Here is an 11,712-nt window from a genome sequence, read left to right on the forward strand (position 1 = left end):
GCACCCCCTCCCCCTCTAGTCCGAATGGGATAAGGAAGGGGGGGGGGGCGGCACCCCCTTCTTTCCTTCTCCTCCTCTCTCCCTTCCTTCCCCTCTCCTACTCCAACAAGGAAAGGAGGAGTCCTACTCCCAGTGGGAGTAGGACTCCCCCCTTGGCGCGCCCTCCTCCTAGGCCAGCCGCCTCCCCCTTGCTCCTTTATATATGGGGGCAGGGGGGCACCTCTAGATACAACAATTGATCATTGATCTCTTAGCCGTGTGCGGTGCCCCCCTCCACCATATTCCACCTCGGTAATATTGTACCAGTGCTTTTTTGAAGCCCTGCGTCGGTAACATCATCAACACCGTCATCACGTCGTCGTGCTGATGGAACTCTCCCGCAAAGCTCTGCTGGATCGGAGTTCGTGGGACATCATCGAGCTGAACGTGTGCTGAACTCGGAGGTGCCGTACGTTCGGTACTTGATCGGTCGGATCGTGAAGACGTACGACTACATCAACCGCGTTGTGCTAAGGCTTCCGCTTTCGGTCTACGAGGGTACGTGGACAACACTCTCCCCTCTCGTTGTTATGCATCACCATGATCTTGCGTGTGCGTAGGATTTTTTTTGAAATTACTACGTTTCCCAACAGTGGCATCCGAGCCAAGTTTTATGCCTAGATGTTATATGCACGAGTAGAACACAAGTGAGTTGTGGGCGATGCAAGTCATACTGCTTACCAGCATGTCATACTTTGGTTCGGCGGTATTGTTGGATGAAGCGGCCCGGGCCGACATTACGCGTACGCTTACGCGAGACTGGTTCTACCGACGTGCTTTGCACATAAGTGGCTGGCGGGTGTCAGTTTCTCCAACTTTAGTTGAATCGAGTGTGGCTATGTCCGGTCCTAGAGAAGGTTAAAATAGCACTAACTTGACGAACTATCGTTGTGGTTTTGATGCGTAGTTAAGAACGGTTCTTGCTCAGCCCGTAGTAGCCACATAAAACTTGCAACAACAAAGTAGAGGACGTCTAACTTGTTTTTGCAGGGCATGTTGTGATGTGATATGGTCAAGACATGATGCTAAATTTTATTATATGAGATGATCATGTTTTGTAACAGAGTTATCGGCAACTGGCAGGAGCCATATGGTTGTCGCTTTATTGTATGCAATGCAATCGCCCTGTAATTGCTTTACTTTATCACTAAGCGGTAGCGATAGTCGTAGAAGCAATAGTTGGCGAGACGACAATGATGCTACGATGGAGATCAAGGTGTCGCGCCAATGACGATGGTGATCATGACGATGCTTCGGAGATGGAGATCAGAAGCACAAGATGATGATGGCCATATCATATCACTTGTATTGATTGCATGTGATGTTTATCTTTTATGCATCTTATTTTGCTTTGATTGACGGTAGCATTATAAGATGATCTCTCACTAAATTTCAAGGTAAAAGTGTTCTCCCTTGTTGGCGTTCTCGGAATGGGGGTCCCCAGACATGCCTGCCTGCGACCTGCGGCGTGGCTCAAGTGGTGGCCCAGTGTGGCCCATCTTCATCGACTCAAGCTCAAGACCCTCATGAGGGGCTAAGCCTCGCGGGGCGGACGACAGGAAGCTTCCTCAGAGGCGGCCTCACCGGGCAGGCTCGCGAGGAGGCGGAGAGATCAAGGCAGGGTACCTCGCGAGGTGCTCATGACGCAAGCCATGACGATCGAGACCAGGCAGGCACCAGGCGGGCGCCGGCCTGGGCAGTGTCCTTGTTTCCTCTTTGGTGCAAAGGGGGAAAGCTCAGACCAAGGCATCAGACAAAGGATACCATTTCGGTGCAACAAGACCAAGACCAGCGGAGCGGCAGGATGGAGGTCACTGTGGAGCCCAAGACGGCGTCATCGTCAGGGCCTTTGGCAGTCGAAGACCAACTTTAGTCAGGATAAGTGTACTAGGCCCTTCAAAATGGCCGTTGTTGGCGCCCTGCCCGCTCGATATTTGGGAAGAGGACCAGGGCCTCTATATATATGACTAGCCACCATAGTAGGAGGGGGGGGATCTAGATCTCACGGAGAGCCAACAGAGATGAAGCAATTCCTCTCCAAACACACCACCACAAGAACTCCTCCCCTCGCGGGGCAGTTCTTCCTTTGTATTGTTCATCATCAGCCCCTGAGGCAATCCACACACCACAAACTACAGTAGGGTATTACACCACAACGCTGGCCTGAACTAGTATAAACCTTGCTTCCCTTGTGTTGTTCATCTTGCTAGTCTATATTCCGAGCGAGGCATTGGGACGTGGGTTGGTAGAGGAGAGATCTTCGCGCGCACCCCAGAGTTTGAACCTCAAGGGTCTGCCGGAACCCGATATCCGACATTTGGCGCGCCAGGTAGGGGTGCGCCGGATCCTTCTTCCACCGCCTCGCGCTCCATCGCTTCATCATCTCCATGTCCGGCGACTCGACGGCAAACGCCAATCACTGGGCGGCATGGCCTGCCCATGCTGTGCCGCCTGCCCAAGGTGACCTCAACCCTGCACCTCTGGCAGCCCGCGCCTCGCAGAGCGCTGCGGGACGCGGGCGGCGCGGTCAGTCGTCGCCTGCCCTCACCCCGCGGCAGGTACGATTGGCGGCGAGGGCCTCGAGCCATGCTGCGGCCACGGCGCCGCACACCCGACGGGAGCGGGCAAACATGAAGACCGCGCTCACGGTGGCGCGAGAACTGCTACGGTGTAGACTTCAAGAAAGCGGCCACGACGTGCTACTAGAGCGCGTCGCCGAGCTCCTGGATGCCGCTGAGTCAGCCCCCCCCCCCATTCTATGTCCAGCTTCCACCCCAGGCTCTGGGCGGATCCCGAGGCGGACCAATCCGTGCCCATGCGCCCTCGGGCGCACCTCAAGGCTTCATCAACACCGGTCTGGCCATTAGCATCGGGCAGCAAGCTGCGCTGGCACCGCCCATGGTAAGCGAGGGCATGCACATCGCTGTCTATGGTCCTAGCGGTCCGCCGCCCTACCATCCCCAAGGTGGAGCTTCGAGTAGAACTGCATGGCGCGCAGAGCACTACGGCGATGGTGGCCCCGGAGGCCTATGTGCCCCACATGGTAGATCAAGGGTACGCCCTGGAAGAAGACCATGGCTCGTTCCTCGGGCCAGGCTGGGAGGAAGAGGCGCCAGAAGCCGAGCTCTTTCAGGAGCCTCACGGAAGCCTCAGCAGTCGTGCCAGCAGCGACAACTACCGGGCACCGCTAATTCCTCAGGATCAAGCTTATGCTAACCATGGGTCGCAGGAGGTTCAGGTCACGGCAGCGGATGGCTGCCCCAGTGCGGCAACCCCCTCCCCTCGTTAGGAGGGCACTGGGGCAGCAGGAGAGGGCTGGGAGCCAGGCTCCTCCCCACGACATGCTAAGTAAGGCGTCCTCAGGAGGTAGCCCCTCTGCCGGGGAGGTGCCCCAGGGCCCGCCCCCGACAGAGGACCCACCCCCGACAGAGGACCCGTGGTCGTCGGGGATGAGGGAGTCCTGGATTAGGGGGTATCCGGACTACCGGGCTATATACATCGTCCGGACTATCGAAGCGTGAAGATACAAGACTCAAGACTTTGGCCCGTGTCCGGATGGGACTCTCCTTTGCGTGGAAGACAAGCTTGGCGATCCGAATATTATATTTCCTTCCTTGTAACCGACTCCATGTAAACCCTAGCCCTCTCCGGTGTCTATATAAACCGGAGAGGATGGTCCTTAGAAGGCCGATCACAATTAGGGTTTAGCCTCTACGATCTCGTGGTAGATCTACTCTTGTACTATATCTCTTAGGGTTTAGCCTCTATGATCTCGTGGTAGATCTACTCTTGTACTATTCATATCTTCAATATTAATCAAGCAGGAAGTAGGGTTTTACCTCCATCGAGAGGGCCTGAGCCTGGGTAAACATTGTGTCCCTTGCTTCCTGATAACCCACAAGTATAGGGGATCGCAACAATTTTCGATAAGTAAGAGTGTCGAACCCAACGAGGAGCTAAAGGTAGAATAAATATTCCCTCAAGTTCTATCGACCACCAATACAACTCTACGCACGCTTGACGTTCGCTTTACCGGAAACAAGTATGAAACTAGAAGTACTTTGTAGGTGTGATAGGATAGGTTTGCAAGAAAATAAAGAACACGAGAATAAAAACTAGGGGCTGTTTAGATAAAGACACAACTAAATTAGTAAAAGTAAAGAGCTTGTTGTCACGAGAAAGTTATTTGTCCCTAGGCAATCGATAACTAGACCGGTAATCATTATTGCAATTTTATTTGAGGGAGAGGCATAAGCTAACATTATGATTGGAACTCTAGCAAGCATCCGCAACTACTAAAGATTCATTAAGGTAAAACCCAACCATAGCATTAAAGTATCAAGTCCCCTTTATCCCATACGCAAACAACCTACTTACTCGGGTCTGTGCTTCTGTCACTCACGCCACCCACCATAAGCAAATCATGAACATATTGCAAACCCTACAGCGGAGATCCCTCACGCTTGCGCGACACGGAGAGCACCATAGGACAGCACCAATAATAAAACATGCAACTCAAACCAATCACGATCATCAAATATCCAGTAGGATAAAATAGATCTACTCAAACATCATAGGATAACCATACATCATTGGGAAATAATATATAGCGTTGAGCTCCATGTTTATGTAGAGATTACAACGGGTAAGAGAGAGGTTACACCACTGCATAGAGATGGGGGAAGGTGATGGAGATGTTGGTGAAGATGACGGCGGTGTTGGTGAAGATAGCGGTGATGATGATGGCCCCCGACGGTGTTCCGGCGCCACCGGAAGCAAAGGGGAGAGAGCCCCCTTCTTCTTCTTCTTCGTTGGCCTTCTCCCTAGATGGGAGAAGGGTTTCCCCTCTGTTCCTTGGCTCCCATGGCTTGGGAGGGGCGAGAGCCCCTCCGAGATTGGATCTATCTCTCTGTTTCTGCATTCTCTGCGTTGGCTGATTCTACCCCTTCACCGTTTCCTTTATATCTGGAGATCTGTAACTCCGATTGGAGTGAATATTTCGCCCAGATCTTTCTCATAAAATTATCTTTCTTGCGCCGGAAGGAGAGCTTCAACCGCCTTACGGTGGGCTCACGAGGGTCAGGGGCACGCCTGGGGGGGGGGGTAGGGCGCTCCCCCTACCTCGTGCCCACCTCGGATACCGTTTCGCGTTGATTTTACTTCCAGAAAATCATAAATATTCCAAAAAAAATCTCCGTCCATTTTTTTCCGTTTGGACTCCGTTTGATATTGGGTTTCTGCGAAACAAAAAACATGCAACAAACAGGAACTGACACTGGGCACTGGATCAATATGTTAGTCCCAAAAATAATATAAAAAGTTGCCAAAAAGTATATGAAAGTGAATAATATTGGCATGGAACAATCAAAAATTATAGATATGACAGAGACGTATCAGCACCCCCAAGCTTAATTCCTGCTCGTCCTCGAGTAGGTAAATGATAAAAAAGAATAATATTTGATGTGGAATGCTACCTAGCATAATCTTGATCATATGTCTAATCATGGCATGAATGTTAAGACACGAGTGATTCAAAGCAATAGTCTATCATTTGACATAAAAACGATAATACTTCGAGCGTACCAATAAAGCAATCATGTCTTTTCAAAACAACAAGGCCAAAGCAAGCTTATCCCTACAAAATCATATAGTTTGGCCATGCTTCATTTTCGTCACACAAAATGCCCCCATCATGCACAACCCCGATGACGAGCCGAGCAATTGGTTCATACTTTTTAACGCGCTTCAGCTTTTTCAACCCTCATGCAGTACATGAGCGTAAGCCATGGATATAGCACTATAGGGTGGAATAGAATATAATGATGGAGGTTATGTGGAGAAGACAAAAAGGGAGAAAGTCTCACATCGACGCGGCTAATCAACGGGCTATGGAGATGCCCATCAATTGATGTCAATGCGAGGAGTAGGGATTGCCATGCAACGGATGCACTAGAGCTATAAGTGTATGAAAGCTCAACAAAAGAAACTAAGTGGGTGTGCATCCAACTTGCTTGCTCATGAAGACCTAGGGCATTTGAGGAAGCCCATCGTTGGAATATACAAGCCAAGTTCTATAATGAAAATTCCCACTAGTATATGAAAGTGACAACATAGGAGACAATCTATATGAAGAACATGGTGCTACTTTGAAGCACAAGATATGAGACTCACTACATGAAGAACATGGTGCTACTTTGAAGCACAAGTGTGGAAAAAAAGAGATAGTAACATTGCCCTTTTTTTGGTGGGCTTCTTTGCCCCCCCTTTTTCTAGGCTTCTTTGGACTTTCCTTTTTTTATGGTTCAATGTTCTATAATGATGATCATCACGCTTTTATTTACTTACAACTCGATATTACAACTCGATACTGGAACAAAGATATGACTCTATATGCATGCTTCCGGCGGTGTACCGGGATGTGCAATGATCTAGCGTAGCAATGACATCAAAAAACGGACAAGCCATGAAAACATCATGCTAGCTATCTTACGATCATGCAAAGCAATATGACAATGAATTCTCAAGTCATGAATATGATGATGATGGAAGTTGCATGGCAATATATCTCGGAATGGCTATGGAAATGCCATGATAGGTAGGTATGGTGGCTGTTTTGAGGAAGATATAATGAGGCTTATGTGTGATAAAGCGTATCATATCACGGGGTTTGGATGCACCGGCGAAGTTTGCACCAACTCTCGAGGTGAGAAAGGGTAATGCACGGTACCGAAGAGGCTAGCAATGATGGAAGGGTGAGAGTGCGTATAATCCATGGACTCACATTAGTCATAAAGAACTCATATACTTATTGCAAAAGTTTATTAGCCCTCGAAGCAAAGTACTACTACGCATGCCCCAGGGGGGATAGATTGGTAGGAAAAGACCATCGCTCGTCCCCGAATGCCACTCATAAGGAAGACAATCAAATAAACACCCCATGCTTCTAATTTGTCACACAACGGTTACCATACGTGCATGCTACGGGACTTGCAAACCTCAACACAAGTGTCTCTACAATCCACAACCACCCACTAGCATGACTCTAATATCACCATCTTTATATCGCAAAACTATTGCAAGGAATCAAACATATCATATTCAACGATCTACAAGTTTATGTAGGATTTTATGACTAACCATGTGAATGACCAGTTCCTATCATCTCTCTAAATAGATATAAGTGAAGCAAGAGAGTTTAAATTCTTTCTACAAAAGATATGCCCATGCTCTAACAAATATAAGTGAAGAAAAAGAGCATTCTACAAATGGCGGTTGTCTATGTAAAGAGAAACAGGCAATCCAAACTTCAAATGATATAAGTGAAGCACATGAAGCATTCTATAAAGCCATACTCAAAAGATATAAGTGAAGTGCATAGAGCATTCTATAAATCAACCAAGGACTATCTCATACCAGCAATGGTGCATAAAAGAAAAATGAAAACTAAATGCAAAAGACGCTCCAAGACTTGCACATAATGCATGAACGAAACGAATTCGAAAACATACCGATACTTGTTGAAGAAAGAGGGGATGCCTCCCCAGCATCCCCAAGCTTAGACGCTTGAGTCTTATTGAATATTTACTTGGGGTGCCTCGGGCATCCCCAAGCTTGAGCTCTTGCCTCTCTTCCTTCTTCTCATATCGAAATATCCTCGATTAGACACTACATCCACACAAAACTTCAACAGAAAACTCGGTAAGATCCGTTAGTATAATAAAGCAAATCACCACTCTAAGTACTGTTTCAAACCAATTCATATTTTGTTTTTGCATTGTGTCTACTGTAATATAACTATTTCATGGCTTAATCCACTCATATAAATTGATAGATTCATCAAAACAAGCAAACTATGCATCAAAAACAGAATCTGTCAAAAACAGAACAGTCTGTAGCAATCTGAACATCCACCACACTTCTGGTACCCCAAAAATTCTACCAAAATTAGGAAAAATAAACAAGTTGTACAGAAAGACAGTGCAAAATAATCAGAACCAATTGACGTTCTAGTTAAAAATGTAAAATCACGCACTACAGCTAAAGTTTCTGTCCTGCACCGTACAAAACAACAAGCATTGTAAACAATCCTAAAGGCAAACCTTGGCACAATATTTTTATAATACAATAGAATTGTACAAGGGGATAATTATTTTTGATGAAAATTTTCTGTAATCAAGATTCAAAAAGTTTCCGTGAGCATGAACAAAGTTCAAGGAGCTCTCCCACTTCAACAATGCTTGTCTTTCTCACTTTCACTTTCCTTTTTGAAAAGTTTTTAGGTTCCCCTCTTTATTTTTTTGTTTTTAAACTATATAAAAGCACTCAACAGAAATAAATGACTCTCTAAAACTTCCGGGTTGTCTCCCTGGCAGCGCTTTCTTTAAAGCCATTAAGCTAGGCATTTAGTGCTCAAGTAATGAATCCACCCGGATCCCAAGGTATATCAAAGCCAATTTTAATTAACAATGATTTGTAATTTAGTAGTGAGCACAAAGTAACATATATCATGTAATGACGAAGTCTAACTCTCTTCCTATGCATCGACATGTCATAAAAGAACAATTCATGGACACAAAGTAAAGGCCAATGCATAGTATAAACAGTTTCTTGCAATTCTATCGTATTGGAAACATAGGGAGGTGGAGAAATAGTTCCTCTCTCATAATAATTGCAAGTAGGAGCAGCAACACATGCATATTATATTCATCAAAATCATCATGTGCAACGGTAAAAGGCAACCCATCAATATAATCCTTAATGAGGGCAAACTTCTCCGATATAGTATATTCGGGAGAATTCAAAAAGATAATAGGACTATCATGCGTGGGTGCAATAGCAACAATTTCATTTTTAACATAAGGAACTATAGAAAGTTCATCTCCATAAGCATCATTCATATTGGCATCTTGGCCACAAGCATAGCAAGCATCATCAAAAAGGGATATTTCAAGAGAATCAACGGGATCATAGCAATCATCATAGCAATCATCCTTCGGTAAGCACGAAGGGAAATTAAACAATGTATGAGTTGAAGAGTTACTCTCATTAGAAGGTGGGCACGGGTGATCAATCCGCTCTTCCTCCTTTTGTTCTTCGCTCTCCTCATCATCTTTTTCATCCAATGAGCTCACAATTTCATCAATTTCTTCTTCCATAGCTTCCTGCAAAATATTAGTCTCTTCTTGGACAGCGGAGAGTTTCTCAATATATGGTTTAACATAGGCATTAGAAGCATAATTATAATAACAATATTCAAGTATGGCAAAATTTTCAGATTCGTAAAGAGTAGCACCATACTTTTCAATCAAAGAAGCAATTTCGTAAGCACCCTTAAAAGCAACAAATTCTTCAATTTGTTGAACATCATAGTAATTATAAACACCCTTAGCATACTAGGATAAGATTCCATTATCAATAAACTCACATTGGTAGGGAAGGTGTTTCTTAGGGTTTTCAGAACAACAAGTAAAATCATAATAATAGCATAAATTCCAAGCATAGCATTGCAAACGTTGAATTTGACCCCATAATAGTTTCCCTTTTTCAGATATACGGTATCGCACATAACAAGCATGCTCATCTAAAGATTTGCCCTCAACTAAACTAGTGGGGGTTTCAGCACGAGCACATAGGGATCGAAGATGATCCAAGTAAAAAGCTTCAGTAGTGCGATAAATTTTGAGTGGTTCTTCAACCATTGGAGCAGTAGGTACAACTAATTTTTTGGTATTTTGCGTTTCCTACCCATAACTAAAGATAGAAAACAACTAAGATCAGTAAATAAAAATTACTTAGTGATAAAGCAAACAAGCACACACGAGAATATTCACCCCACGCTATGACTTCCCGGCAATGGCGCCAGAAAAAGGTCTTGATAACCCACAAGTATAGGGGATCGCAATAGTTTTCGATAAGTAAGAGTGTCGAACCCAACGAGGAGATAAAGGTAGAAAAAATATTCCCTCAAGTTCTATCGACCACCGATACAACTCTACGCACGCTTGACGTTCGCTTTACCGGAAACAAGTATGAAACTAGAAGTACTTTGTAGGTGTGATAGGATAGGTTTGCAAGAAAATAAAGAACACGAGAATAAAAACTAGGGGCTGTTTAGATAAAGACACAACTAAATTAGTAAAAGTAAAGAGCTTGTTGTCACGAGAAAGTTATTTGTCCCTAGGCAATCGATAACTAGACCGGTAATCATTATTGCAATTTTATTTGAGGGAGAGGCATAAGCTAACATACTTTCTCTACTTGGATCATATGCACTTATGATTGGAACTCTAGCAAGCATCCGCAACTACTAAAGATTCATTAAGGTAAAACCCAACCATAGCATTAAAGTATCAAGTCCCCTTTATCCCATACGCAAACAACCTACTTACTCGGGTCTGTGCTTCTGTCACTCACGCCACCCACCATAAGCAAATCATGAACATATTGCAAACCCTACAACGGAGATCCCTCACGCTTGCGCGACACGGAGAGCACCATAGGACAGCACCAGTAATAAAACATGCAACTCAAACCAATCACGATCATCAAATAGCCATTAGGACAAAATAGATCTACTCAAACATCAAGGATAACCATACATCATTGGGTAATAATATATAGCATTGAGCACCATGTTTAAGTAGAGATTACAGTGGGTAAGAGAGAGGTTACACCGCTGCATAGAGATGGGGGAAGGTGATGGAGATGTTGGTGAAGATGACGGCGGTGTTGGTGAAGATAGCGGTGATGATGATGGCCCCAGGCGGTGTTCCGGCGCCACCGGAAGCAAGGGGGAGAGAGCCCCCCTTCTTCTTCTTCTTCCTTGGCCTTCTCCCTAGATGGGAGAAGGGTTTCCCCTCTGTTCCTTGGCTCCCATGGATTGGGAGGGGCAAGAGCCCCTCCGAGATTGGATCTATCTCTCTGTTTCTGCGTTCTCTGCGTTGGCTGATTCTACCCCTTCACCGTTTCCTTTATATCTGGAGATCCGTAACTCCGATTGGGGTGAATCTTTCGCACAGATATTTCTCATAAAATTAGCTTTCTTGTGCCAGAAGGAGAGCGTCAACCGCTTTACGGTGGGCTCACGAGGGTTTGGGGCGTGCCTGGGGGGTAGGGCGCGCCCCCCTACCTCGTGCCCACCTTGGATACCATTTCGCGTTGATTTTACTTCCAGAAAATCATAAATATTCCAAAAAAAAATCTTGGTCCATTTTTTTTCCGTTTGGACTCCGTTTGATATTGGGTTTCTGCGAAACAAAAAACATGCAACAAACAGGAACTGGCACTGGGCACTGGATCAATATGTTTGTCCCAAAAATAATATAAAAAGTTGCCAAAAAGTATATGAAAGTGAATAATATTGGCATGGAACAATCAAAAATTATATATACGACGGAGACGTATCACTTCCTATTACCATCAGCCTAAGACGCACAGATCGGGACCCCCTACCCGAGATCCGCCGGTTTTGACACCGACATTGGTGCTTTCATTGAGAGTTCCTCTGTGTCGTCGCTGCAAGGCTTGATGGCTCGTCTTGTTGTCAAGGACAACATCATCTCTGGAGGAATGCTGGCCGTATGCCAGATCCTTCGACTTGGCGGCTTCATTATGGCCGCCCCATTGGCTGTCACGCCAACGGTGGCCTCTCGGGTCATCACGCATAACCTCCGC

This window comes from Triticum dicoccoides, chromosome 2B, assembly GCF_002162155.2.
Source record: "Triticum dicoccoides isolate Atlit2015 ecotype Zavitan chromosome 2B, WEW_v2.0, whole genome shotgun sequence".
Lineage (NCBI taxonomy): Eukaryota > Viridiplantae > Streptophyta > Magnoliopsida > Poales > Poaceae > Triticum > Triticum dicoccoides.